The sequence below is a fragment of the Acinonyx jubatus genome, chromosome D1, assembly GCF_027475565.1.
Source record: "Acinonyx jubatus isolate Ajub_Pintada_27869175 chromosome D1, VMU_Ajub_asm_v1.0, whole genome shotgun sequence".
NCBI classification, from domain to species: Eukaryota; Metazoa; Chordata; class Mammalia; order Carnivora; family Felidae; genus Acinonyx; species Acinonyx jubatus.
Window position 1 is genome coordinate 39,539,306 of NC_069390.1, and position 27,989 is coordinate 39,567,294.

Below are 27,989 nucleotides of genomic sequence, written 5' to 3' on the forward strand. Positions count from 1 at the left end.
ACAAAAACAAAAAAGCAAAAAACCGCAAGCCTACCCTGATGGTTGCTTTGGAAAGATTCACTGAAATCACATCGGAAGCACTGCGCCCAGCACATCCCAGGGACTGAACACGGGAAAGCCGTTAATGTGATTACACTCACAAATACCACCGGTGATGGCGACACGAATCAGTCCACTGTCACCTTTGATAACTGCCCCTTTGCGAGCTGATTCCTTATAGCACTGTATGTCTCAGAAATATTTTATGGAACACATATGTGTATGAGATGCATTTGTAATAAGTACAAAAACAACAACCAACACTTACTGAATATTCGCTCAGTGCCAGGCACTGTCCTGAGCACTTTACACGTATTATCTGTTTTAAGAAATTGTTTTTAATGTTTTTAAAAAATATTTATTTAATTTTGAGAGAGAGAGGAAGAGAGCATGTGCATGAGTAAGGGGCCGAGAGAGAGGGAGACAGAGGATCCGAAGCGGGCTCCACCCTGAGAGCAGAGAACCTGACGCGGGGCTCGAACCCACAAGCTGCAAGATCATGACCTGAGCCGAAGTCAGATGCCTAACCGACTAAACCACACAGGTGCCCCTTTATATATATTATCTTGTTTGGCTTTCACAATAACCCTATGAGGAGGTAGCATTTTATACCCATTTTACGGATGAGGAAATTTACCCAAGTGGAGTTTGAATATGAATACAAATCCACTTAAGTGCTAAAAAACTGTGTGTGTGTGTGTGTGTGTGTGTGTGTGTGTGTGTGTGTGTGTTATATTTACTGTCAAGGAAGTCAGCCAGAACAGTCAAGTGGGCACCAACAATCCTAGCCTCTCATGCAATGAATTCTGAGTTTTCCTCAGTTTGGGGCAGGCAGCTATTTGGTGACCATTATGGTTCTCTCTTGGATGTCATCTTGAGCATAAAGAGACAGTAATGGAGGTAATCCAGATGTCACAAAGGAGGGGACCATGTCGGATGTTAAAAATGAGAATTTTATGGTAGCCAGAGGGGCCATTAAGGAAAAGTTCCAAAGAAAACCAGAGAGCATATAGGGATCCGGGGAGGTTCTGATCATAATCCTCACTGAGGCCTGCAGAGCCTGGCCATCCACTGTATAGAAGGAGCTGAGGGACATTCTAGACAGAGGCTCCAAGAAGAGGAAAGCCAAAGGCGTCTCCACTCAGCACGACCTCGGTCACCTGGCCCACGAGCTGGGTGCCTGGGGCCCCAGCATCCAGACATGTACCCGCCATGCTGACGGGATGTATGTTCAAAAGACAGTGGGGTACCAGAAGTGAACCCTAAAGGAACCCACAGATTTGGGGTGATAACGCACCACGCTGGGGCAGAAAGTTGGTAGCAGGGAAGGCAGGGACGCAGGGTACGTGGGGGCATATGGGAATTCTCTGTACTTCCCTTTGTTTTTTGCTGTGAAAATAAAACGGCTCTAAAAAGTAAACTGTATTAAATAAAAAGGGAGAGGGAGAGAGGTGTGGCGCCCCCAAAAAAGGCACAAGCTACTCCCAGGTCCAAGAGTCTCAGCGTGCTCTAAGTAGCCAAGGAGGTTCTGGGAGGCGTCCTCCAGGCCACCAGGGCTGGTGAAAGAGCAGAGAGCAACAGAGCCCTCGGTGCAACAGCATGCAGCCCCTCGCGTCACCCCCACGCCCCCCAGCCACTGCTGCCCTGTTTTTGTTTGTTCTATCGGTTGGGGTTCTGCATAAACCCCACTCCATGAGGGTTGTGATGAAGAGTCATGTTTTACAGACCTCCGTTCAGAGCTCAAACATGGGTGAGACCCCAGCCCTCCCTCTTCTGCGTACAACCTGTAGTTTGCAAAGCCCTTTTACAAAAGAGCCCCAAAGGCAGGCATCTCACCGCTAGGCCCTCTTGCCAGGTTGGGCATGTAGAAAGTGCTCAATAATTATTTACCACGGGATTGAATGGCTCCTGTGAGATTTATAGCAAATCTTAAGAGGTGGGCAAGGCAATCCGGGGCAATTTTTATGTCACGTTTATTGAGTTGCTTACAACAGGCCAGACACTGTGCAAATCGCCCCACAGGAATTAACCCATTTAATCTTCATTACTAACCTAATATTAGTAAGTAATATTATTTTATTTTCTTAATTTTTATTTTTGAGAGAGAGGGAGAGAGAGAGAATGAATGAATGAGTGGGGGAGGAGCAGAGAGGAGGAGACACAGAATCCAAAATGGGCTCTGGGCTCTGAGGTGTCAGCACAGAGCCCGATGTGGGGCTCGAACCACACACTGGGAGATCATGACCTGAGCCAAAGTCAGACGCTTAACCGACTGAGCCACCCAGGCGCCCTGAGGTAAGTAATATAATTATTGATAAAACAAGGGCACAGTGAAGTCCACTAACTGGCTAAAGGTCACACAGCCAGTCAACAGCAGACATCCCAACTCCAGCAGCTTGGCTCTGAACCACCACGAACAGTTGTTTCAACCCAACAAAACCTGGGCTAGGAGAGTTACGGCGATCCCCCAAGTCCAAGGGAAGGTTATTGGTGGGGTCCAGGCTTGGATCTCAAGAACAGCTCAGATGCCCTCCCATTTCCTCGTGACGAGGTTACTGCAGTCTGGGCAGGGCATGGCACGGCCAGCTCCCCACCACCTAGTAAACATCAGGACACGCCCAGCCTGGGAGGCCAAGGGCAGCCCTTTCCAGGAGATACACCCATACCCAAGGCCTGTCTGATGCAGAAACAGGCTGGGGAAAGAAACAGGAAGACATATTCAGAACAGTAATAAAAAAGAAAAATTGAAAACACATCTCTTTTCCTACAGCCTCTTGTTCCATTCATATCCTCAGCTCAGACACTGGGTGGACCTCCGCCACTGGTGGAACTTTGCCCGCTAGGCCCCTCCGATCGGGGAAGGGGTTGACCTGGGCCCAAAGGGAGATGAGGCGGTGCTTAACGTCCAGGCACGTGGGCAGGTAGACTGAGGCTCCCACTGCTGCAGCATCCGGGTTGTCTGCCATCCACCTGCTGGAACTACAAAGAATAAATGCCAACATCTGTTCTTAAGCTGATTGACCTCTGGGCTTCCTCGCTAAGACTGAAGGTCGCCATGTGAGAAGTGGATGTAGGCAGGCTGTGACAAAACCCCCTAAGCCATGAGGCATTTTAATTGTGAGAGGCTGTGTTCTGTACATATTATACAGCAATTAGAGATTTCTGGGACTTTTAAAAAAATGTTTTCGTTAGTGTTTTTTTTTTTGCACTTAGAATTATATTTTTAATGCATTGTATAATATTTATACAGTCCTTCCCTGTCTGAAACACACACACACAGACTCACACACATAATCTATAGGGCAAAATCACAACCTATCTTCTGTTTTATTATTGTGTTGGTCAATAACGCCACTTTCCTCATTAACATTACCATATTCTATAGAAAAGCATTGCAAAACCCATGACTAGTTATTGACAGCACAAAGTCATGAGAATTGCAAGTGACAAGATGCAAGTAAATTACTCTGTTCAGTGGTAGAAACAAAGCTGGCAGTTTCAAAAAAAGGGAAAAAATTTTTTGCATGGATGAATTCTAATAAAAACGTTTTGTTAATGTTTATTTTTGAGACAGAAAGAGTCAGAGAGAGTCAGAGAGGCAGAGAGAGGGAGACCAAGAATCCAAAGCAGGCTCCAAGCTCTCAGCTGTCAGCACAGAGCCCGATGCAGGGCTCGAGTTCACCAACTGTGACATCATGACCTGAGCCGAAGTCGGACGCTTAACTGACTGAGCCACCCAGCCGCCCCGAGATTTCTGAGACTTTGAAGGGAGTTCATTTTATAGACAACTCAGTGCCACAATTATAGCCCACATGCACGTAGCGTGTATGAGCCCAGGGCGCTCATTGCCTTGGAAATAATTTCCTGATTTCTTCTCTCCTTATTTTCCTCCTTCCTCTGACTTTCTTGACTGCATATAGGTTAGTACCTTGCATTAGCTTATATATTTTAAGCCTCCTCACATCCTTTTTTGGAATCAGGTTGAATCACGAAGGGAAAAGGTGATTGCATTGAACTCATGCAGCTGGAGTCAAGAGGGGATTTATTTCAGAAACTGAGAGGAGCTCCTCGGCAAACCCCCGAGCAGAAACTTCAACACTCCCTGTTACCCTCACCCAGATCCCCGAGGATGTGACTAAAGTGCTGCCTCTTGTTGGCCAAGGGACGGTAGCCTTTTAAGAAGCAACCGTGAGGCCTGATTCGGGGCATCCGAGGAGGGGGCTCCCGCTTTGGTGTTCTCACTGTGAAATGGGGATCCGATCAGCTCCTGGCCTGCAGGACTGCTGGGAAGGTGTGTGGTAAGCTCTGTAGGGTTGGCTGTGATTGCTGGTGGTTGTAAGGTGGCCACGACTTCAGCCAGTTTAAGTCTTTGCACCAGAGCCTGTGTGGACAGCCTGAGCAGTGCCTTCTCCCTTCTGCTCAGCCTTTGAAAGTGGAGCAGGAGTGGAATCTTTCAGAACACAGAGGCTCCCATGGCCGAGAACCAATTGTTCAAGTAATCCCAGATACTGAATGGTAACAGCCCCCCTAGTTAGGGCTGGAGGAGGCTTGCAGGGGTCAGGTTGTCTGCTGAGCCTTCGGGGTATACAGAAGTGAAGACACGATCCCTGATGGCAGAGAGATCAGTGTCACCTGCAAACCACCAGCGACAGCCCCAGGAAGATCGAGCTGGGTGTGGCTCCATCTTGCCTTTAGGCCTTTGCCTACGCTGTTCCCTCCACCTGTAACACCATTCCATCCCACAAGCCTCCCTTCGCATCTCTCTCTCTCCTCTGCACGTCTTCCTTAACTTGTGTTTCTACCCATTTGTTCTTGCCACATTTTGTGATGCCCTTTTCTCCCTCCCTTCCTCTCCCTTTTGTCAACTTCGAGTTTTGTCCCAATTTTATATTTGGAATTGGTTACTGTCCTTTTGGTAGTAATGTAAATGGCTAAAATATGCCTGAATTTTTTTTTAAATGTTTACTTTTGAGAGAGAGAAAGAGAAAGAGAGACAGAGTGCGAACAGAGGAGGGGCAGAGAGGGGGGGAGACACAGAATCTGAAACAGGCTCCAGGCTCTGAGCTGTCAGCACAGAGCCCAATGCGGGGCTCAAATCCACGAACCATGAGATCATGATCTGAGCCGAAGTCAGACCCTTAACCAACTGAGCCACCCAGGCACCCCAAAATACACGTGAATTTTATTAATTTATTAATAAATCTCACATGTTACCTGCTTTTACAAAGGCCTATGCTAGTGTGTAAGGCAGAATAATGGCCCTCTAGAGATCTCTGAACTTCCTTCTCTGAACCTGGGAATATGTTACTTTTCATGACAAAAGAAATTTTGCAGATGTGATTAAGGTAAGGATCTTAAAACAGGGAGATAATCCTGGGTTATCCAGGTGGATCCAATGAAATCACAAGGGTCCTTAAAGATGGAAGAGAGAGGTTGATGAGCACGAGAGGGGACAGAGACACACAAAAAAAATGGAGGTCCCAATGATGGGATGGATTGCTGGCTCGGGGACACCGCAAGGGGTGTGGGAAGCCTCTGGAAACTGGGAAAGACAAGGAAAGAGTCTTCCCTACAGCCTTCAGAAACCCTGTTGGCATCTTTTTTTTTGTTCATGTTTTACCTTTTTTTTTCCGATTGTTATTTATTTTTTTAATTTACATCCAAATTAGCATATAGTGCAACAATGATTTCAGGAGTAGATTCCTTAATGCCCCTTACCCATTTAGCCCATCCCCCCTCCCACAAACCCTCCAGTAACCCTCAGTGTGTTCTCCATATTTATGAGTCTCGTCTGTTTTGTCCCCCTCCCTGTTTTTATATTATTTTTGTTTCCCTTCCCTTATGTTCATCTTTGTCTCTTAAAGTCCTCATATGAGTGAAGTTCTATGATTTTTTACTTTCTCTGATTGACTAATTTCACTTAGCATAATACCCTCAAGTTCCATCCACATAGTTGCAATTGGCAGGATTTCATTCTTTTTGATTGCCGAGTAATACTCCATTGTATATAAATACCACATCTTCTTTATCCATTCATCCATCGATGGACATTTGGGCTCTTTCCATACTTTGGCTATTGTTGATAGTGCTGCTATAAACATGGGGGTGCATGTGTCCCTTCGAAACAGCACACCTGAATCCCCTGGATAAATGCCTAGTAGTGCAATTGCTGGGTCGTAGGGTAGTTCTACTTTTAATTTTTTGAGGAACCTCCATACTATTTCCAGAGTGGCTGCACCAATTTGCATTCCCACCAACAATGCAAAAGAGATCCTCTTTCTCTGCATTCTCGCCAACATCTGTTGTTGCCTGAGTTATTCATGTTAGCCATTCTGACAGGTGTGAGGTGCTATCTCATTGTGGTTTTGATTCGTATTTCCCTGATGATGAGTGATGTAGAGCATTTTTTCATGTGTCGGTTGACCATCTGGATATCTTCCTTGGAAAAGTGTCTCTTCATGTCTTTAGCCCATTTCTTCACTGGACTCTTTGTTTTTTGGGTGTTGAGTTTGAAAAGTTCTTTATAGACTTTGGATACTAAACCTTTATCCGATGTGTCATTTGCAAATATCTTCTCCCATTCTGTCAGTTGCCTTTTAGTTTTGCTGATTGTTTCCTTTGCTGTGCAAGAGCATTTTATTTTATTTTATTTTATTTTATTTTATTAATGTTTATTTATTATTGAGAGACAGACAGACAGACAGAGACAGAGCATGAGCATGGGAGGGGCAGAGAGAGGGAGAGACACAGAATCCGAAGCAGGCTCCAGGCTCTGAGCTGTCAGCACAGAGCCCAATGTGGGGCTCGAACCCACGAGATCATGACCTGAGCCAAAGTCGGATGCTTAACCGACTGAGCCACCCAGGCACCCCAGAAGCTTTTTATTTTGATGAGATCCCAATAGTTCGTTTTTGTTTTGTTTCCCTTGCCTCCAGAGACGTGTTGAGTAAGAAGTTGCCGCAGCCTGTTGACATCTTGATTTTAGACTCTGACATCCAGAAGATAATAAATTTGTGTTGCTTTAACCACAAAGTTAGTGATAATTTGTTACAGTAGCAGTAGGAGACTAATACAGCTGGCTTCAGAAGAGAGAGAGAGAAACTGTTTCTCACAGGAGAATTTATATTTCCTAGTGTCAGTACAACCAGCGTTTCTGGGAGAGAGAGAGAGAGAGAGAGAGGGAGAGAGAGAGAGAGAGAGAGAGAGAGAGAGAGTGTGTGTGTGTGTAGTGTATGTGTGTGTGTGTGTGTATGATGGGACTTGCCCAGATGGCATATGGACATCTTTTCTCTCCCGGACCATGGCTGACACAGGACAGGTTTCCTCAAAATGAATGGACGCTCTCCTCTCAATTGAACCTTTGTGTGGAGAGAGGCTCACATGCCGAAGTGGATTTGGCCTGCACACCCCCTCCTCTGAAAGACATCAAGGGTATCATTGTCTTCACGCACTAATAAGCACTGCCAGGCAGTTGGCTTTGCTTTCCTTGTGCTCTCTTTTCGCAGTGCCATCTGCAGGTCTTCAGCTGGCATTCCGGGTACCATGCAAGAGAGGGCAGGAGGGTGAATGACGGGGGGAGGGCGGCCCCAGTCCCAATGGCAATTTTTTACCACTTGTAAACGTACCTACATTTTTGCAGTTAAAAGTGCGCTCTACAAGAAGGACCCCAGACCTTTTATTAGACAAATGGAGCTCTGAAAAGTCCTAAACTGGCCCACATGCTCTGTTGGGATGTAGAACGGCGTAGAACACGGTGATGCAGAAGTGCCGAAAGCTGGATTTGAATGCTGGTTCCTACCGGCTGTGGTCCCTGGGTTTGTTACTGTTCTTTTCCTCATCTGTGAAATGGGAGAATAGGGTGGTTCTGGGTACCCAGTGAGATACTGCGTTTATGTGCATAGCACAGCGCCCCCGAGAGAAATCGCTCTCGACCCATGGTAGCTCTTGCACCTAGCCCCTGATCTGGTGTCAAAATGAAGGATGGTAAAGAAATAACCCTAGGGTTCTGGGGGCAGTTATCTCGTTGGAGGAATCTCTGCAGAAAGGTTTCGAAAAGGCATGAAATATTTTTTTCCTGGGTTCCCTCTGGGCGTGAAGCCTCTCTTCCATGCTGTGATTAGACGCCTGTAATCTGAGCTTCCCATCTTGCGGTCCTGCTCAATGGACCTGTTTTCCTTCTTGTCCCCCCCAGCAGTGTTCTCAGGCTGGCTAGACCCATCCATCAGAGGCTCTGAGGCTTGTAGGGGGAAGAGCTGAGCTGGGAGTGGAGCAGTCAGTCTGCAAAGAGAAGCGGCCACTTACTCTACCTCTGCAGCAAGAAGTTCAATCCGCTGATGGGGCAGGAAACCTTCAGGATGGGCTCAAGTAGCAGCCGGGCCATTTAAATGCAGGACCGGCCATCCGTTGGCCGCCACCTCAAATGACAGGTGCCCCAGCTCTGCCTGCAAAGGCAGTGCCTCCCTGCTCACCAAGGCGGGGGCTGCCTTGCAGAACTGGTCCCTGTGCTGAGCGGAGACAGGAAGGCTAAGAAGGAATCATCCTGTTTCTGCCCTGGGCCCAGAGGGTTCCCAGCTCCAAGGGCAGACAAGAGGGGAGATCTGGGAAAGAAGTCAGGATGGGGGGGGTCACGCTCACCCCCAGGGGCCCGTCTGAGCAGAAGCTGAAAGGCTAACTGTGAAGCTGGGGTCACTTCCCCACTGTGCCCTCACCAGACCCCCGAGGATACGAAACAAGAGAGGGTCTCTAACCAGCGACGAGGGGAACAGAGCCCAGCTGTGGGCAAACCCCTGCTCCCTTCCCTGGCCCGGGCCCTGGGCCGTGGGTGTGGAGGGAGTACCCCAGCCAGAGTAGCGCCCCTCCAGCTTCAGGGTGTGGGCCCTGAATCATGTGCGGCCTTGCTAAGATGCAGACCTAAGATGCAGGGCCTGACTCTGCATTTGGAGGAGACCTCAGGCAGGGCCGTGCTGCTGGCCCACCTTGCGGACCGCACTTGGCCTGAGAAAGCATCGGGGTAAACGACGACACAGAAACAAGGCAAGGGCTGGCAGGGGGCCTTTCTCTTGACTTCCACAGTGTTCTGGGCGCCACGCCTCTCAGCACAGGTAATTAAGAGCGCTCTCACTTCTTCTGGCCTTTGGGGCTCCCTAGAGTGCCATTCTGGAGAAGGAGCAGGGCTAGGGCAGGGCTCAGGGATTTGGATGTGGATTTGACGCTCACCAGGTAGAGACGCAGGGCTAGGACCCAGCATAGCCTAGCTGTAGCAGCTGGGGGTGGGGGCAGGCAGATAAGAGAGAGGCAGGTGGAAAAGAGAGAGGCGCGAGAGTGGAGTCACGGGGGAGCTCTGGACACAGGGCTGGGGCTCTGACCCTCATCGGCTGTGACACCTGGGGCAGGCTGACTCCCTGAGCCTCAGTTTCCTCTCGATAAGTGAGTACTAAACATTTAGACGTCAGGGTTAGAATAAGGACTAAATAAAGCAACAATTGTGAAAGCATCCAGTGAACTGCTTGGCCCATAACGGTCTCCAATAGCCAATACATTTGGAAATAAAAAGCAAATAAGCCCATGCGGGATCTTGACAGGCAAACAAAGGAGCTTGGCTTGTGCTACCAAGAAGCCAGCCACAAATTAGCCCCAACTCTTCAGTAAAGCTAGCCACCCCCCTCCTGCCTCTCTGCTGAACTGCCTCTGAGCGATTATGAGCCCTTACACGGAGCTCAAACAGACACAATTATAGAATTCAAAACCAGTCCTGAATGCAGACCTCTTGCTAATTCCCATCAATCTTTTGCTTTGGGCTGAACTGGTGTGATTCCACAGACCCCGACTTCCTGGAATTATTGGTCTGCTCTCTCCGCCCTCACAGCCTCCAAGAGCAGCGGCAGGTTGCAGGGGACGGCACCCTACCCGGGCATCCTGGGGACACAGCACAGCCTGGGCCTGGGGCCTTGAATCTGAAACCTGTCGAAGCTAACAAAAGAAATGACCCATTTTTCAGGGTCCTCGGTAGAAGCTCTCAGAAAAAGGCAGCCTCCAGAATGAATCCTTCCCAAACAAATCAAGCCAAGGAGGCAGCGTTGCCAGGAAGGCTCTGTCTGCGAGGCCGGGCGTGGGCCCTCCTCCCTCCTCTCTGCTCTCCCGGCCTCCCCCTCTTCAGGCCTTCTGGGCTAGACACAGCCTAGGCCACTTTTCATGATTTTTTTTTTTCATTTTTTAGGAATAATATTTATAAATGGTTTTGGACCCGGAAACTTTCAACGTTTCCACTGAGTCATTTCCCCGCCCCCCTCTCCCCCGTCCCCCGCCCGCCGCGGTGTATTTTTTTTTTTAAGTAGATAGAAACAAAGCCAGCATCTCACAAACAGACCAAGAGGGAATGATGGCAAATCCACTTAAAATCAGCATGGAGGAGCGCGACCTTACCCCCCTTGTGAGAGAATCTTAGCTGAGGCTGGGCTGGAGGGCCAGGAGTTTCTCCCCAAGCGCAAAGATCTAGATGAGAATAGGAGCTGAGAGGAGGCTGGGTGGGGGCCTATCAGCATCTCCTCTGGGCGTTTTTCTCCCAAATACCCCTTGCCCTGCCTCCTCCCCTCGACCTCTCCAAAAGTCCAGTGGCCGTCCTATGTCGTGATCGGGAACCTACCTGAGCTCCCTCCCTGGGAGACCGCAGGGAAGGTAACTAAGTTCTCAGTGCCTTAGTTTCGTCACCAGTCAATGGGGCACTACCATATGCATCTCACGGGGCTGCTGTGAGTTTCAGAGGAGTTAATACCCGTGAGGCATCTAGAACATGGCTCAGCACAAAGCAAGGTTCAATAACTTAGTATGTCCCAAACCACCAGCAACAACCTCTTGATCCCACCTGGGACACCCCAGTCCTTCCTTGGTCCCCCATCTCAGTACGACAACCACATCCTTCCTGTGGCTCAGGTCCCAAGGCTTGGAGTCATTTTTTTTTTCCTTTCCTTTCTCTCTCATACCCCACAGGCAATCCACCTGCAAATTTTGTCAATTCCACACTTACATTCAGACTCCGGTGGGTTCAGCCCCCGACCGACACCACACTCCAAGCTAAGTGTCACCTTTCGTATACACTACTGCTGTAGCCTATGCTACTCTCTCGTCCTGGCCCCCAATCTCTCCTCCACACAGCCTCCAGAGTAATCCTTTAAAAAAGCCAAGTTTTCACTAGGGCCTAGAAGGTCCTATGTGACCCAGACCCCCCTCCTCTGGGATGCTATCACCTCCTTCTCTTCCCCTTGCTCACTTTCCCCAGCCACACTCTCTTCCTTCCTGCTCCTTAAACCCGCCAAGAATGCTCCTGCCTCAGGTATTTGCACTTTCTATTCCCTCTGCCTAAAACACTGTTCCCTCAGAAACCTTAGGGCTCCTCCTTCGCTTCCGTCAGGTTCTGCCCACATGTCACCTCATCAGAGGTCTTCCTCGAACCTCCTGTATAAAAACCTTTCCTCAGCAGCGCCTGGGTGGCTCAGTCGGTTACACATCCGACTCTTGATTTAGGCTCAGGTCATGATCTCACGGTTTGTCGGTTTGAGTTCCTGCGTGAGGCTCCATGCTGACAGTGAGGAGCCTGCTTGGGATTCTCCCTCTCTCTCTTCTCTTCTCTCTCTCTCTCTCTCTCAAAATAAATACTCCCCTCCGCCCAAATAAAAAGAAAAAAAGAAAACCCTTTCATCATGTGCTATGCCCATTTCTCTGCTTTATTTTCCTTTTTAGCTTATTGCTGGTTAATATTATAAATCTGGGGGTTTTGTGGGTTTGTTCCCCCTCTCCTTCCTCTATTTTAAGCCCTAATATAGCAGTGGCTTCGTTGCTTTTCCCCAGTGCTTTATTCTAAGTCTGCAGAAACATGCCAGGCACATAGTAGGTGCTTTGTAACCATTTATTGAACAACTCTCTCCCTCCATTCCCATCCCCCTCTAAGACAGCTCCGGGCTGTGCCCAATTTCATTTGCCTACAACACAGATCACATGATGCTCCTTCATTGCTTAAGAACCACCTGTGGCCCCTTGCTGCCCACAGGGCAAAGCTACTGTACCATATAGAAGCTCTCTTGGGGTCTGGTCCCACCCAGCCTCAGATCCCTCTATTGCCGTCAGCAAACCCTGTTCTCCTGGAGCAGTAGTGTGTCATTGTCCCCTGAGTCATGGTGATCTTTTGCTCACACTGTTCCTTCAGCTTGGTCCATCTGTCAGACTCACTAGAGGGGGTTGAATGGTGCCCCCCCCAAATGATATGTCCATCCAGAACCTGTGTCGGTGACCTTTATATGGAAAAAGGGTCTGTGCAAATGTAATTAAGTTAAGGATCTCAAGATGAGATCATCATGGATGAGGGTGAGGTCTGCATCCAATCACAAGCTGTCCTTGTGAGAGACGAGACGGAGAGAAGACACAGAGGACAAGACGATGTGAAGACAGAGGCAGAGACTGGAGTGCTGTGGCCCCAAGCCAAGAAACACCAGAGCCACCGGAAGCTGGAAGAGGCATGGAACAGACACGTCCCAGACACCTGCCAGCACCTTGATTTTGGACTTCTGGCCTCCAGAACGGTGAGGGCATAAACTCCTGTCATTTTAAGGCACCAAGTTTGTGGTTATTTGTTACAACAGCCACAGGAAATTCGCATGCTCCCCTTCAAAACTGTTGTACAGATGCAGTCCTGGGCTCCCAGCCGTGCTGGGTCTGAGGTGACCTTTCTGCACTTAGATGCCCCTGCTTCCCTGGCCAAAGTTGATTCGACCAAGGATAGACAGGCGGCCCAGGCTGGGCCGGACAGTGGCACGGGCCTTGGGAACTGTATGGTGAGGCCACAGGGCGGGCGCTGATGGAGGAAGGTCATCCAGGCTCAGAGCTGGGACACATGGGGTCGTACAGGGAAAGGGAGCTGAGCAGAGATGTGCAGGATGGACACCAGCGACAAAGGAGACCAGGGGTCATGATGACTCTCTGGCTCCCAGAGGGAAGGTCCTGCTCATTGCTCTCCAAAGGCTCCCTTGTACTTCTCTGTTATCCACCTCCCCACCCCACTTTCCCTTGACCTGGCTTTTCCTTGAGAAAACTGCTTTTCCTTCCAACCAAATCAATCCTGATCTAATGGCCGAGCTCCAGTGTCACCTCTGTAAGGGCTTCGACTCCACTTCATGGAGACAGAAGGCCCGAGATTTGGGGCACCTTCAGCTCTGGGTCCCCACCAAGATTCGTTGTCTTCGCCAGTGGTGTTCGCATGCCAGTCTCCCTGTAGACTGAGCTCCTCTAGTCATGCAATGATCTCCATGTGTGGGTCCCCATTTCCTAGTCAATTACCCAAACGGATACGGTGGCTGGAACCACAGTGGACAAACAGATGAAGAAAGGAATGAATGCCACCCATCTCTGCCCTTGAACTTGGGGTCAGGGTGGGGAGAGAGCAGCTCGTGAGGAGCTTGTGATGGAGCACACGTCGGGGTGGGGGTTGGCGCAAGTAGAGGGATGCTCTGAGCCCGGGGGGGTGGGGGGCGGTGGTCGGTGGGGGGGCTGCTGGGGGAGGCAAGGGGAAGGAGACACCACACTACGGAGGCCGTGGCGTGGGTGACGGCGATCCCTGGAGCAGGCAGAAGACAGTGCTGAGTGGGACAGAGACAGCATCGGCGGCAAGTGGTGGGGAGGGCCTGACTCGGACAGAAGTTCCAAGGTGGGAGCTCTGACAGGAGGTGTGAGCGGGACCTGTCCTGGGCCTGTGGCAACTCATCCGCTTAGCTGACGTCCAGCCAGGCTCCGCGCCCAGTGCCAGCTGTGGAGCGATGACAGATAGCAGAGTTCAAAAACCAGACTAGAGCTCTTGAGTGAACAAGACTGTATCTGCTGTTACAAGGACTGAGACAGAGTCAGCACGTAACCAAAGCATTTAGAGAGCACTTTACAGTTTATAAAGTGCTTCCTCACACATAAATGATTACGAGGTCATGTGGCAGAGTAGGCAAGTGGTGATTGTTGCTGCAGAAGGCCCGAGTTAAGGCCTTGAATCCACCATTTGATGGCTACACAAACTTCAGCTCATAATAACCTCCTTGAGCTTCAAAGTTCCTTGTCTGTAGAATGACACCAATGGTTAGGGTTTATTGAACACTTAATGTATGCCAGCTACTGTAGGAAGTGCCTTTATTTATTTTTTTAACTTTTTAAGACGTTTATTCATTTTTGAGACAGAGACACAGCGCGAGCCAGGGAGGAGCAGAGAGAGGGGGAGACACAGAATCCGAAGCAGGCTCCAGGCTCTGAGCCGCCAGCACAGAGACTGACGCGGGGCTCGAACTCACAGACCGCGAGATCATGGCCTGAGCTGAAGTCCGACGCTTAACAGACTGAGCCACCCAGGCGCCCCTGTTGCAAGTGCTTTTATATGTGTCAGCGATTTTGAGCATCAACACAACCCTCTGAAATAAGTACTATAGTTATCCCCATTTTGCAGGTGTGGAAACTGAGGCTTAAAGAGGCTAGGTAACTTGCCTTGAGTCACACAACCAACCGCTCAGCCGAAAAGATGACACTTGAACCTACTTATTCCGGTTCCAGAATCCATGACAGCAGTCCTATCTCCAAGGTTTTGGGGGCCAGTAAGGTTAATATACACATAGCTGGTTAGCAGTTAGAGGTAAATACTGGCCATGGTTATTGTTTTGTTCTACACTCGTGGTGGTGTTAGACCATCTGGCTGCTGTAGCAGATGCTTTTGACATCCAGGCATCGCTGTTGGCCTAGCCTAGCGGTCACTCACAATGGTAACAGTGCCCCTCTGCATGGAGGCGCTCTCTCTCTCTCTGAGGGGGATGCTGGACCATCGAAGAGGGCAGGCCGGTAGCGCTGGGGTGCTCACACCCCAGGAGCGTCCTGAGGCATGTGAATCAGTGAATAAATAGCCCATGGGATCACTTCCCAAATCAACGACTTGCATGGCCATCCCTCCCTCGGGGTCTGTTTGGAGGACGAAGCTAAGACACGACGCGGATCAGTTTGGAGAGAGAGGAAAAGAAGAGAGATCACCTGTTGAGGCTTGCGATTTTTCTGGATGCTGTCAGGGGAAGAGCTAGAGAGAGGAGAGGCACAGATCAGCCCTCAGACAGAAGGGGAAACTCCCAGTAAGGGCACCTGGACCAGGTTCCCCTCACACCGATTCTCAAGCAGAACAGCCCCTCAGCCCACATTTCACTCGACACTTCAAAAAGGCTGGCCATCAAGGGATTCTGGCAAGATCCCTGGTGCCTACGGAGTAGCATACAGGGGCATTCCTTGAAGCTCTGGGACATGAGTGTAGAACGTGCACAAATGAACCCCTCTGGTCTAAATAAACTGAGGTACGGTTTCATGAGGCCATTTTCTTTTCTCCCCACCCGCCCATACTCCTCTACTCAAAGGCCATGCTTGTTTGCTTACTTACTTAATCCCGGGCCCTTTGCACCTTCAAACGGCCCCTTTGTGTCAGGGATGAAGTGGAGCATTTCGGCCTCTTGGACACCGTTTTCCAAACGAACTTCCAAACACAGAAGAGCCCAGCTTATGAACCGTAAGACAGCACTGCGATGTGGGCTCAACGATTCAATGAACGGGAGGCAAGAAGAAAAAGCAAGAGACAGGATGAATTTTCAGCAGGTTCCTCCAGACAAACGGTTTGCAATTTCATTGAAAAGGATGCTCAGGAGGAAGGGGACCAAAGAACATGATGGAAAAAAGAAAATCACTGGCTCAGCAACGTGGCTTCTTCCCCTGACAAGACGGTCATGAGGGAACGGGGACAGGACACATTGAAAAGGGCTGAGAGCTGGCCAGAATGATGGGGAGGGGGGACCGTGTCACCTCAGAATGAGGGCCACTGAAGTCACAGTCCCGGGGCTGGGTCCCAAAGGTTCCCTGCCCATTTTATTCGTGACGAATAAAGCTGTAGAAACACTGGAAATTGAGGTCATCTGGCTGGAAGTGCCCTGGAAGGTCCACATGGGGACAAGCTTTCAGGGAACGCAGTCGGAGTGAAAAAGCAACACAAGAATTTTTTAAAAAAGAAAAAAAAAACCCTGGCCATGAAAGAATATATTATATATTATTCATATTAATATTTATAGAGTATATCTGAATGTATTATTCAGAACTGACTAAAGAAAATATGGGGGGTGGGGGGTATTTGCATTGCAATGCCCCCAGTTCCAGGGGTTCAGGCTCTTCCAGTAAGAGGAAGGATGACCTACTGGGCAAAAGCTTGGCTATGGAGCCAAACCTCCTGTGAAGGGATCCCCCAGCTATGCCACTGATGTGCTGGGTGACCTTGGGCAAATGCTTGACCTTTCTGTGTGCTTTAGTTTCCCCATCTGCAAATCGGAGCTGATGATAATAAACGTACCCACTTCAGAGAGTTGTCTGCGAGGACTGAATGAGTCAGTATGTCTAACGCACCTGGAAAAGGAGCTGGCGTATCCTGAGCACCCGATGCGTTACCTGTAGTTACCACACGGCTTCAGCAGACAATAGCTCCCCGGCACTACAACGTTCTCACAAGTGCAACAGACCGAAAGTTGAAAAGGCAAAGCAGCACGAAAGTGGGTCAGACCAAAGAAGGATTCCCGGAAGCCAGGAGACCGTCGTGCCTAGAACAAAGCCGGGATGGCCTTACCTGTGCACAGCTGTGAGGGAGCACGGATGGCTGATGGCTGTGCGTGCCACAGGTGCAGTGAGAGCTCTGAGGTCCCCCCGGCATTCCCAAGTTCACCTCGGTGTGGTAGAAAGGCCCGGATAGATGGCAGACCAGAAGCGTGGCTGAGACTGGGGCTCTGTCCCCGCAAAGGAACGGGCACAGCCCCTGCGTGCCCTGGAAAGCAGCTCTGCCATCCGGCTGTGCCTGTCGCTGCTGTGGTTAGTGACCGGAGGCCGGCCCCCCGGGGCCGCAGAGGGGCAGGGCACAGGCACGGTTCACAACCGGAAGCCGGCAGCTCTGTGGTCTCTCTGAGAGGAGGGTGGCATGTCTCAGACCCACTTGCCCTCGACAGCAGAACCCCACCTCCATCCTTTGCTCACGATAAAGGCCTCGGGCTTTTCCCTGACTCCAGAGGTGTCTTCAGGGGTCAGGGATGGCCCTTTCAGACAGGTGCATGCACCCTAGCCACACCGACGGTTCTGTGCAAACATTCCTCGCGCACCCCCGGAGCCCCCAAGTTTTTCACTCAGATTCCTGCAGCTTGAGAATGAAGCGGGAATTACAACAAAGACAAAGGGCCACTATCGGTAATTATTTCTGAAGTAACGAGCAACTAATTGGGACTCACGGTTATTAAAAACCTATATTGCAGGCAGTAATTAAACCACAGCTAACGAGGATTTCAGCACCAGGCTCTGCAGCCACCAGTCCAGCCCCCTGATTCCCCGGGCGGAGGGGTCTGTTGTGAGAGAAAACGAACGGCTTCTGCACAGTCCTCCAAGAGATCTTAGTCATTCTGGAGGTTTCTGCCGGGGAAGTCAGGACGGCCAGGCAGCGGAGCAAGGCAAGGCCCAAACGGGAGAAGCTGAGGAGCACATGGAGGTTTCTAGATGGGCTGCTGTCCCCCTGGGGATGGTGACATCATGCCTTTGGGAAAGGGCCGCAGGCTACTGTCAAGTCAGTGGGAAAAGAGCTGAGCTGGCTCTTTTATAAATAGATGCACTGAGCACCTCTAACTTGTCTCGAGGGCCAAGAGATGCATGTGTACACGCGATTTCATTTATTCCTCCTAGCAACCTTAGGAAGGACGTGCCATGAGGAACTGCTTTAGAGATGAGGGTACCGGGCTCAGATAGGTGACGTCACCTGTGGGAACTCACCTGGCCGCTACAGAGAGGGAAGCCGAGGTTGGAACCCAGAAGGACGGGGAAATGTTGGGTCGCATTCTCACAGGCAACATGGCGATATGAGGCAGGTGCGGCGTCAGTGGGGACAGCTGGATGTGGCCCCCTTCTAGTCGACTGGAGAGCTTGTTGAGTTACCAAAACATTCCATGCCTTAGTTTCTACATCCACAAAGTGGGGATAATCATGCCTATCTAGCGGGTTTGTGATAATGACTACACAGCATGCTGCATATAAAGCATTCGGCACAGTGCTCGGTGCACGACAAATGTCCAGTAAATGCCAGCTGTTATTACAGGAGCTGTTTGGATGCTCTCAGAAGCAGCAAACTCATCATCGGAGCATGGCAGAGTTTGTGCAGTAGTGGAAGCCATGGAGGTCTCAGTAGAGTGTCTGTCTGCCTCTGTCCCTTGGGAAGGGGGCAAACAAACCCAGAGGGCTGGCTCAGCTCTGAGGCCACTGCCCTGGTGTTCGGGGCAGCGGGAAGCTGGCCAAGCTCCCAGACAGCCTGTCTCGGGCCGGGAGCACAGAGCCGTTGCCTCACCAGCTTGTAATGAGCTGCGTCTCCATCCTGATTAGGGGAACAATCTCCACTCAGAAAGACTCAGGGGAAGGAAGTGACAGCATCGTGGGGACAGGGCATAACCTCGTCTCCCAAGGAGGGGCTGGCTTCTGGGGAGCTGGTGTCTTGAAGGTCACAGCCCAAGATGGTGCCCATCTCCAGGGAGGGGGTTGTGCAGACCCCACCAAGGCAAGTCTGGGTCAGAGCAGGAGACACGCTGGGGCCAGCCCAAGCCTCTGTCTGCAAGCCTGGAAGGCAGCTGCTCGCAGGCTCTGGTTTGCCAGGAAGGCAAGCAAGGAAACCAACATTCTCTGGGCACCTTCTGGGCACCGGGCCTGATGCCAGCCTATGACATCATCACTGCCATCAACATTGTCCTAGTAAACAGAATGTTAGGGCACCGGCTTTTTCCAAAACCATGGATTGCAGCCCATTACTGGATTATGAAACCAGTTTAGTGGGTAATAAATAGCAGCTTTTAAATTTTTAAAAATGTTCTCCTCCTTATTATTTTAAAAGACTGTTTTAAGTTTATTTATTTTGAGGGAGATAGAGTGTGAACAGGTGAGGGATAGAGAGAGAGGGAGGATCCCAAGCAGGCTGAGTGCAGAGCCAGAGGCGGAGCTCGAACTCATGAACCTGTGACATCCTGACCTGAGCCGAAGTCAGGAGTCCGACACGGAACGGAGTGAGCCATCCAGGTGCCCCGACAAATAGCATTTTAAAAATAACATGATTAAACAAACAAACAAACAAACAAGAAGACCAGAAAATCTTAGAGTGCACTCACTGCACAGAGCAAGGATTAGCATTGCCTTGTGGAAGGTTGCGTTTCTTTAGCGTGTTTGGGAGCTGGGTTGTAATGGGGATAGAGATCGTGCCCATTTCATAGAATTGTTGTAGGCCCTGAATGGATTAACATTTTAAGTGGTTGAAGCAGTGGAGCAGAGGCCACCAGCACCACCCATGTCCCCTTGGAGGTAGTCCAGTTTCCCAGCATGTGCCAAAAGCATCCTGAGTCACTCTCCTGAGGGTGCTCTCTGGCTGTGGGATACACTTAGTGCGAGCCCAAGGCAAGTGTCAGTGTGGTGGAATTAATACCCCAGGAGCAGCTCTCAGCCAATGAGGACTCCTCAGTGCAGGGATTTTGAATATCCCCCCCAGGGGTACCCGGGTGGCTCGGTTGGTTCCATGTCCAACTTTGGCTCAGGTCATGATCTCGCCATTCCTGAGTTTGAGCCCCGCGTCGGGCTCTGTGCTGACAGCTCAGAGCCTGGAGCCTGTTTCAGATCCTGTGTCTCCTTCTCTCTCTCTCTGCCCCTCCCCCCCCCCTCTCTCTCTCTCTCTCAAAAATAAACATTAAAAAAAAATTAAAAGACTGAGTATCCCCCCCCAGTCTCTCAGAGTGTGCCCAGTGGGGCTGAGCCCCAGTGGCCCATGGAAGCACTCCCTTCCTTGTCTCCTTGCCCCTCTCTCACTCTGCTTCCTGGGATCCCCTCCCAAATAAATTTCCTTCATCTATACCCTTTTCTGGTGCCTAATCTTATTTTGGATGAGACCAACTTAAGACAAGCAGATCTGGCACAAAGTCAGTGCTCAATAAGTATTAGTTTGTATGAAGCATATTCCTCTTGAGATAGGATCTGTGTAAATATTTGATATGCATCGTCTCATATAATCTTTGCCCAGATGTTCTGAGGTAGGAACTGTGATTGTCCCCATTTTCCAGATAAGGAAACGGAGGCTTAGAAATCTTAAGCTCTTACACAGAAAGCTTACACAGAAACCCATAGAAAGGGGAGAGCCCTGCCAGTTAGCGCCTGTTGTTTCTCCCATTTGACAGATGTGCAGATGGAAAGTTCAGGAAAGTAAAGCACTCAGTTTCCACACTAGTCACCGGCAGGCTGGGACCAGCCCCAGGCACTCTGACTCCTGGCCCTGTGCCTCCCATGACAGCAGGCGGCCTCCCAGCACCCTGGAAAGGGCAGGCATGGGAGAAATCCCCTCCCTTAGAAACAAGACCCTGATGTGGACACTGGCCGGCTGTCCATTAAACTGGCAATTTAGGAGAGGGATAGGATGTCGATGGAAAGAAGGAACAGATGGGACTTCTGGACAGACGGAAATCAATTTTAATTGTTGTACCTCAACTTCTCAGCCTGTCAAATGGGCCTGCGGCCAGGTATTAAGTCCCCTATTTGCGGCTTCAACCTGCATCTTCTTATCTTATCTCCAGCTGCCCCACCATTTCCACGAAAGCACCATGAGTTGTATGTGCCTTAGTCTGAGCTCCATCTGTGTAAAGCTCCCCGTGATTATTCACTAAACGTCTGCTGTGTGCTGGGCGTCAGGATAACCACTCGGTGCCTCGACTGCCTCATCTAGTAAATCGAAACAATCTTCGTGTCCTCTTCATGGGAATGTTATGAGGATTACACAAGCAAATGGTGCAAACCACATAGGTAACGAAGGACTCATATCTAGCATATAGAATGGGTCCCCAAACTCTGCACTAAAAAAACCAAGCAATTCAATTAGAAAATGAGCAAATGACAGGAAAAGCCATTTTACCAAAGAGGATATATAGGTGGAAAATAAGCACCTGAAAAGGTACGCAACATCACTAGCTATTGGGAAAATGAAAGCTAAGTCCCTGATGAGATGCCACCATACACATATTAGAACAGCTAAAATAAAAAATAGTGATAACACCAAATGCTGGGAAAGATGTGAAAAAAGTGAGTCACTCATACATTGCTGGAGGAAATGTAAAATGGTACAGCCACTCTGGGAAACAGGTGACTCTTAAAAAACTAAACATATCCTTGTCATATAACCTAACAACTGTACTCCTGGGCATTCATCCCAGAGAAATGAAGACTTATGTTCAAATCAAATCTATACACCCAGCCTTATCTGGAATAGCCCAAGCTAGAAACAACCCAGAAGTCCTTTAATGGTTAAACTATGGTACATCCATACCCTGGGATATTACTCAGCAACAACAAAGGGATGAACTATTTATTGGTACACAGAACAACTTGGATAGATTACGCTGAGTGAAAAAAATCCAGTTTTACAAGGTCACGTACTATGTCATTCCGTGTAGATAACACTGTTGCAGCGACAAAATTCTGCAGATGGAGAACATACGAATGGTTGTGAGAAGTTAGGGATGGAAGAAGGGAGAAGGCTGGGTATTCCTATAAAGGGGTAGCACAAGGGAGATCCTTGCCGAGACAGAATAGATCTGCATCGTCATTGCGGTGGTGGTTCCACAAATCTACACAAGTGATAAAACAACGTATAACTACACTCACACGCCATCATAAGGATGTCAGTTTCCTAGTTTTTATACTGTACTACAATTATGTAAGATGTAACCACTGGAGAAAACCAGGTGGAGGGTGTGAGGGAATTCTTTGTACTATTTTGCAACTTCTGCAAATCCATGTTTTAAACGAACGGTAAAGAGTTTAGATCAGTGCCTAAGCGAGTACTTAATCAATATTAGCTCTCATGATTATTATGTCATTTTCATTATCACACCATAGAAGTCATTTCATTTAATGCTCACAATAAGCTTATGAGGAAGGGTTTTTTGTTTTTTGTTTTGTTTTGTTTTGTTTTGTTTTACCATTTTTTGGACAGGAATGCTAAGACTAAGGTACATTAGATAACTTGCCTAAGCTCACATACCCAGAAAGACTGAGAAATTGAAGCCCAAATCCATAGACCTCCCATATATATATGTGGGTACAAAGACCACTAAGGTAAAAATCTTTGCTCTAGTCAAGCTTACAACATAGTGACCCAAGTAAGAGATATAACTCAAACCCAAGCAGAACCTAAGTTCTGTGGGAGGACAGGAGATAGACTATAGAATTTCAACTGAGGAGATCTAGGAAGGCTTCCTGGAGAAGGTGGCATTTGGGATTGTTTTGAAAGATGAGTAGGAGAGGCACCTGGATGGCTCAGTTGGTTAACCGTCCGACTGCAGCTCAGACAATCACATCGACATAACTTGTCTTAAAAACTGAGGAGGTGAAGCCTCACTTCCCATGAGAATGGGCACCGTCGGTCCCGGGGTCCAGAAATTCTTAATGGGGCTAACCTGAGACACAGATCATGCTTCCATCTCAGTAAATGTCTTGCAACCGTGACAGCGAGACCTGCAATTTTTTTGCTAAGATCACAAGGGAAATTGAAAGCAACACGACCTCCATCTTAGAAACGTATTAAGACATAATACTTTTTTTAATGTTTATTTATCTTTGAGACACAGAGAGGGTGCAAGCAGGGGAGGGGTGCAGAGAGAGAGAGAGAGAGAGAGAGAGAGAGAGGGAGACACAGAATCCGAAGCAGGCTCCAGGCTCTGAGCTGTCAGCACAGAGCTCGACACGGGGCTCGAACTCACAAACGGTGAGATCATGACCTGAGCTGAAGTCGGACACTTAACCGACTGAGCCACCCAGGTGCCCCTGGAACAATATGTTTTTAAAAATATTGACTCATTTTGAGTGACAGTGAGAAAGACTGTGCCTGTGCCAGAGAGTGGGGGCAGAGGGAGAGGGAGAGAGAGAATCTCAAGCAGGTTCCGTGCTGTCAGCACCGAACCCGATGCGGGGCTCATTGATCTCATGACCATGAGATCATGACCTGAGCTGAAATTAAGAGCTGGATGCTCAACCAATTGAGCCACCCAGGTGCCTCAAGGAATACTACATTTTATTTATTTTTTTTTTAAGGAATAATACATTTTAGATCACTAGCCAAAAGAGCAATGTACTTTCTGCATTTCAGCTTGTAGAGACATGAGATCTTTTTTTCTTCTACTTTTTTTTTCTGTTTTTAATTTTATTTTTCTAATTTACATCCAAATTAGTTACTATATAGTGCAACAATGATTTCAGGAGTCGATTCCTTAGTGCCCCTTTACCCATTTAGCCCATCTCCCCCTCCCACAACCCCTCCAGTAACCCTCTGTTTGTTCTCCATATTCAAGAGTCTCTTATGTTTAGTCCCCCTCCCTGTTTTTATATTCTTTTTGCTTCCCTTCTCTTATGTTCATCTGTTCTGTGTCTTAGAGCCCTCATATGAGTGAAGTCATATGATATTTGCCTTTCTCTGACTGTCTAATTTTGCTTAGCATAATACTCTCTAGTTCCATCCACGTAGTTGCAAATGGCAAGATTTCATTCTTTTTGATTGCCGAGTAATACTCCATTGTATATATACACCACTTCTTTATCCATTCATCCATCGATGGACACTTGGGCTCTTTCCATACTTTGGCTATTGTCGATAGTGCTGCTATAAACATGGGGGTGCATGTGTCCCTTCAAAACAGCACACCTGTATCCCATGGATAAATGCCTAGTAGTGCAATTGCTGGGTCAAGGGTAGTTCTGTTTTTAGTTTTCTGAGGAACCTCCATCCTGTTTTCCAGAGTGGCTGCACCAGCTTGCACTGCCACCAACAATGCAAAAGAGATCCTCTTTCTCCTCATCCTCGTCAACATCTGTTATTGCCTGAGTTGTTCATGTTAGCCATTCTGGTGGGTATAAGGTGGTATCTCATCGTGGTTTTGATTTGAATTTCCCTGATAATGAGCGATGTTGAGCATTTTCTCATGGGTCAGTTGGTTATCTGGATGTCTTCTTTGGAGAAGTGTCTATTCAAGAGACATGAAATCTTTTAAAAAGGCCTATCTTTTAAAAAAAATTAATGTTTATGTATTTTTAGAGAGAGACACACACACAGAGTGTGAGCAGGGGAGGGGTGGAGAGAGAGGGAGACACAGAATCTGAAGCAGGCTCCAGGCTCCGAGCTATCAGCAGAGAGCCGGACGTGGGGCTTACACCCATGAACCGCGAGATCATGACCTGAGCCGAAGTCGGATGCTTAACCGACTGAGCCACCCAGGCACCCCAAAAAGGTCTATCTTAAAGATAAGTTGACTCAGACTTTGCAGGAACTGAAGTGACTCTGAGGGACAGTGGAATGAATCATAACATGTAAACTTTCTTAAATAAAAATTTATGGGCTTAAAAAAATGTGGGGTTGGTATTTAGTTGTCTGTGGGTCTTTGCAGTCAGGATTGTTGCTCACGTGTCCACTTTGCTTTGCCCTCACTGGGTTATTCCCGGGGCCTGGCTCAGCTAATGCTTTTGGAACATGATTTTGAGCTGTATAGTTTTTCCAGATGTATACTCAAGCTACAGAAGGAAGAAATAGATAAAAAGGAGCAGCTGAGGGGGACCTCAAAGATCCTCTGAGACAGCTGCTTTAAATCTTGGTTTTCTGCAGCCTAAGGCTTCTGCAGAGGTGCCCCCGCTGGGCTGGGAGACAGCTCTGGGGAAGGGGGTGCTGAGGGTCTGGGCTCAGGGTCTCCTGCCTCAACGAAAAGAGCTTGGGGCGCCTAGGTGGCACAGTCGGTTAAGCGTCTGATTCTTGATCTTGGATCAGGTCATAATCTCACGGTTTGGGACTTTGAGCCCTGCATCGGGCTTTGCCATGATGGTGCGGAGCCTGCTTGGGATTCTGCCTCTCTTTCTCTCTGCCCCTCCCTGCCTTGTGCTGGCTCGCTCACTCTCTCTCTCTCTCTCAAAATAAATAAACATTAAAAAAAAAAAAAAAGAGCTCAATGTAACCTTTTCTGCACGTTGATGTTCCAAATATGTTGGAAGAAAGGTTCCATGGTTTAAGATTTAAAACCCACCAAGCTAGTCCTACACAACCAATCATCATCACAGCCACTTTTCACAATAGCTGATTTGGGGAGTTTCACGCGTGCCAGGCACTGTTAAATGTGCTTTGCATGTATTATCTCATGCAATCCCCAGAGCAACTCTAAAGAACAGGTACCATTATTATCCCATTCCACATAGGAGAAGACTTAGACCCAGAGGTTATGTAATTCGGCCAACTGATCTAAGCAATCTGATCTAACAATATGATCTAAGCAAGATCATAAGCAAGAGAGCCTGGCTTTGAACCCACGCATCTGGCTCCTGCACCCGCACGGTTTTCCACTACCAGGTCCCGAGGAAGGTGGGGCCCAGAGGGCAGCAGGGACTTGCCCCACGCCCCACAGGGTGCTCAGCAGGGGCAGAGCAATTTCCTCTCAGAGCGTCTTCCTCCCGACGCGCTCCTTCCCTCTCTCCCTCATCCTCAATGTGCCTTCTAGAACCAGCTCGCAAGTGGCTTTACACAGACCATCTCTTGGTTGCCACGCACCTGTGCTCCCGCTCTGGGAGCCACTGACGGAGAGGAGCCGCCAGGGCGGGTTTGGCTGCAATGCTGTTCTGAACGGGGTCGGGGCTCGCTCCCTCCTGGCCTGAGGCCTCATCGCTCGCCCTCTGCTCTAGCGCAAGTGGGCTTTGGACATGGCATTCTAGGCACTTCACAGGCTGCTCTGTCTGAACACCCTCACCTCAGTCTCTTCCTCTGTGTACACGGTTGCAGATATGCATACGCCCTGGCCCTTTGCCGGTGCTGTTCCCTCTGCTGAGAATACCCTTCCTGACTTGTCGGCCTGGCACACTGCTCCTCAGATGTCCCCTCTCTAGGGCCCTGACCTCCCGCCAAGGCAGGAACAATCACACCCTCCCCACCATCCTCCCTGTAACAGCACAAAGCACCCGGTACTCTAGCCATTGATCGACTCCACTTTCTTGATTCAAAGCCGTGCAGGTGGTCCCATTTTTACTCTACTAAAATCGGGATAGTTCCGCCAACCCGTGCTTCTCATTAATTTGGGAGTATTTCTTGCCTCCTGAAACACCGTTGCTGAATTGGTAACGTATTTTGTCATCAATGTCGTCTTAGGATCCAGGAAACACACTACTCTTCTTCACTCCAGACCGAGCTCACCCAGGGTTGGGAGCCATGACCCTTGTGGCTCTGGACCCCCAGCCGGCAGCACGGGGAGGGACAGAGGAGGGACCAGTTGGTGATGGGTTGTGGGGCTCATGGACTGGATGGTGCCCTTTGTGTCCAGGTCACCATGAGATGCCTGCTGGACTCTAAACTCCAGGGAGTCCTAGAGGCCCAGGAAGGCCTCGAGCCATCTGCTCACTGCCCAGTGACCTCATGGGTCTGCCTTATGGCACATGCCCTAGACAGAAACGCAGGCAAGAACAGCAGACTTCATTTTCCCCTTCTTTTCCTTTGCTAGGGCTGCCATAACAGAGTCCCACAGACTTGGTGGCTTGAACAGCAGAAGCTTATCTTCTCACAATTCTGGAGGCTGGCAACCTAAGACCAAGGTGTCAGCAGAATAGGTTTCTTCTGAGGCCTGTCTCCCTGGCTTGTAGATGGCCTCTCCTCCCTGTGTCTTCACGTGGGCTTCCCTCTGTTCACGTATCCGTGTCCTAATCTCCTCTCCTTGTAAGGACACTAGTCACATTAGACTGGAGTCTGCTCCAATGACCTCGCTTTAACTTTATGACGTCTTCAAAGACCCTATCTCAGAATACAGTCACATTCTAAGGTACCGGGTAGTAGGACTTCAACATATGAATTTTGGGGAGATACGATTTGGACCACCACCCCTCTAAGGCTGACCAAGCTCAGTAGAAAGCATGTCAGTCAAAGAGTCGAAACGGTGCTCTGCCTCCACTTTTCTCTTTCGGAAGTAGTCACAATAGACCAGTCTTGTAGCCCCTGGCTCCCTTGGATTTCCAAGAGAATTTTCCAGCATACCTTCTTCTGATCTCTGTCATCATCTACTTAGTTCCTGGCTCTAATCACCTCCTCATCCAGGCCTTCCAACGAGTCTCCAAAGGCAGCTGCCCACCACTCTCCTCTCTGAGCCTCGCCCCTATATATAAATTATGGGGGATCTTGGGCTTGCTAGGATTTGTCAAAAACTTAGCTTACCATATTGTCCTTCCCCTTGCCTGTGGTACACATCACTAGTCAATCACAGCACATTTTCCTGCAGACTCGAATGCCAGGCGGTCACTGCATTAGCTTGTGAGTTGGGACACATTTGCAGTTATGGGCCTAGATGTCCTCGAAGGGATCTTCTAATCAGAAATCCTGTGAAACCTTGGGTACAACATCTATACACTAGATTGTCCGGGATAGTCCCAAATTTATATGATTTTTACTGCCTTCAATAAAAGCAACTTGTAAATTGAATAAGTAACTATAAGCGTCTCGATCCCTTTTGGGGAAACACTGGGCCAGCCCTTGGACTCTGGGCCACTTATTTCTTATTTCTTTCACTTTCTCATTTCTGTTTCACTTATTTCTTTCACAGGCATTTACTCAGCACCTACTGTATGCTTGGCACTGCTCTAAGGGATGGGGATTCACAGACAAGGATAGTTATGGTCCTTATTATTGGCCAGGTGCTAGACCCAATGGCATCCTCTCTGTATTTAATCTTCGATGGCCTTTTCTCTTTTGATACTTTTCTCTTTCTATAGCAAATACTGCTGATTGCCTACTAAAATTCATGTGCCCCCTTCCTTTGCACACAGCTGTCCATGTGAAGCGGTTTCCCATCAAATGA

General features: G+C 49.0%; 1 non-coding gene across 1 annotated transcript; it reads left to right on the top strand.

Moving 5' to 3' along the window:
* Positions 1-22,514: 22,514 nt before the first annotated feature.
* On the top strand, positions 22,515-22,649 carry LOC113603534 (small nucleolar RNA SNORA1). Its single transcript, XR_003425129.1, has one exon. It is a non-coding gene; the product is annotated as a small nucleolar RNA SNORA1 (small nucleolar RNA).
* The last annotated feature ends 5,340 nt before the right edge of the window (positions 22,650-27,989 follow it).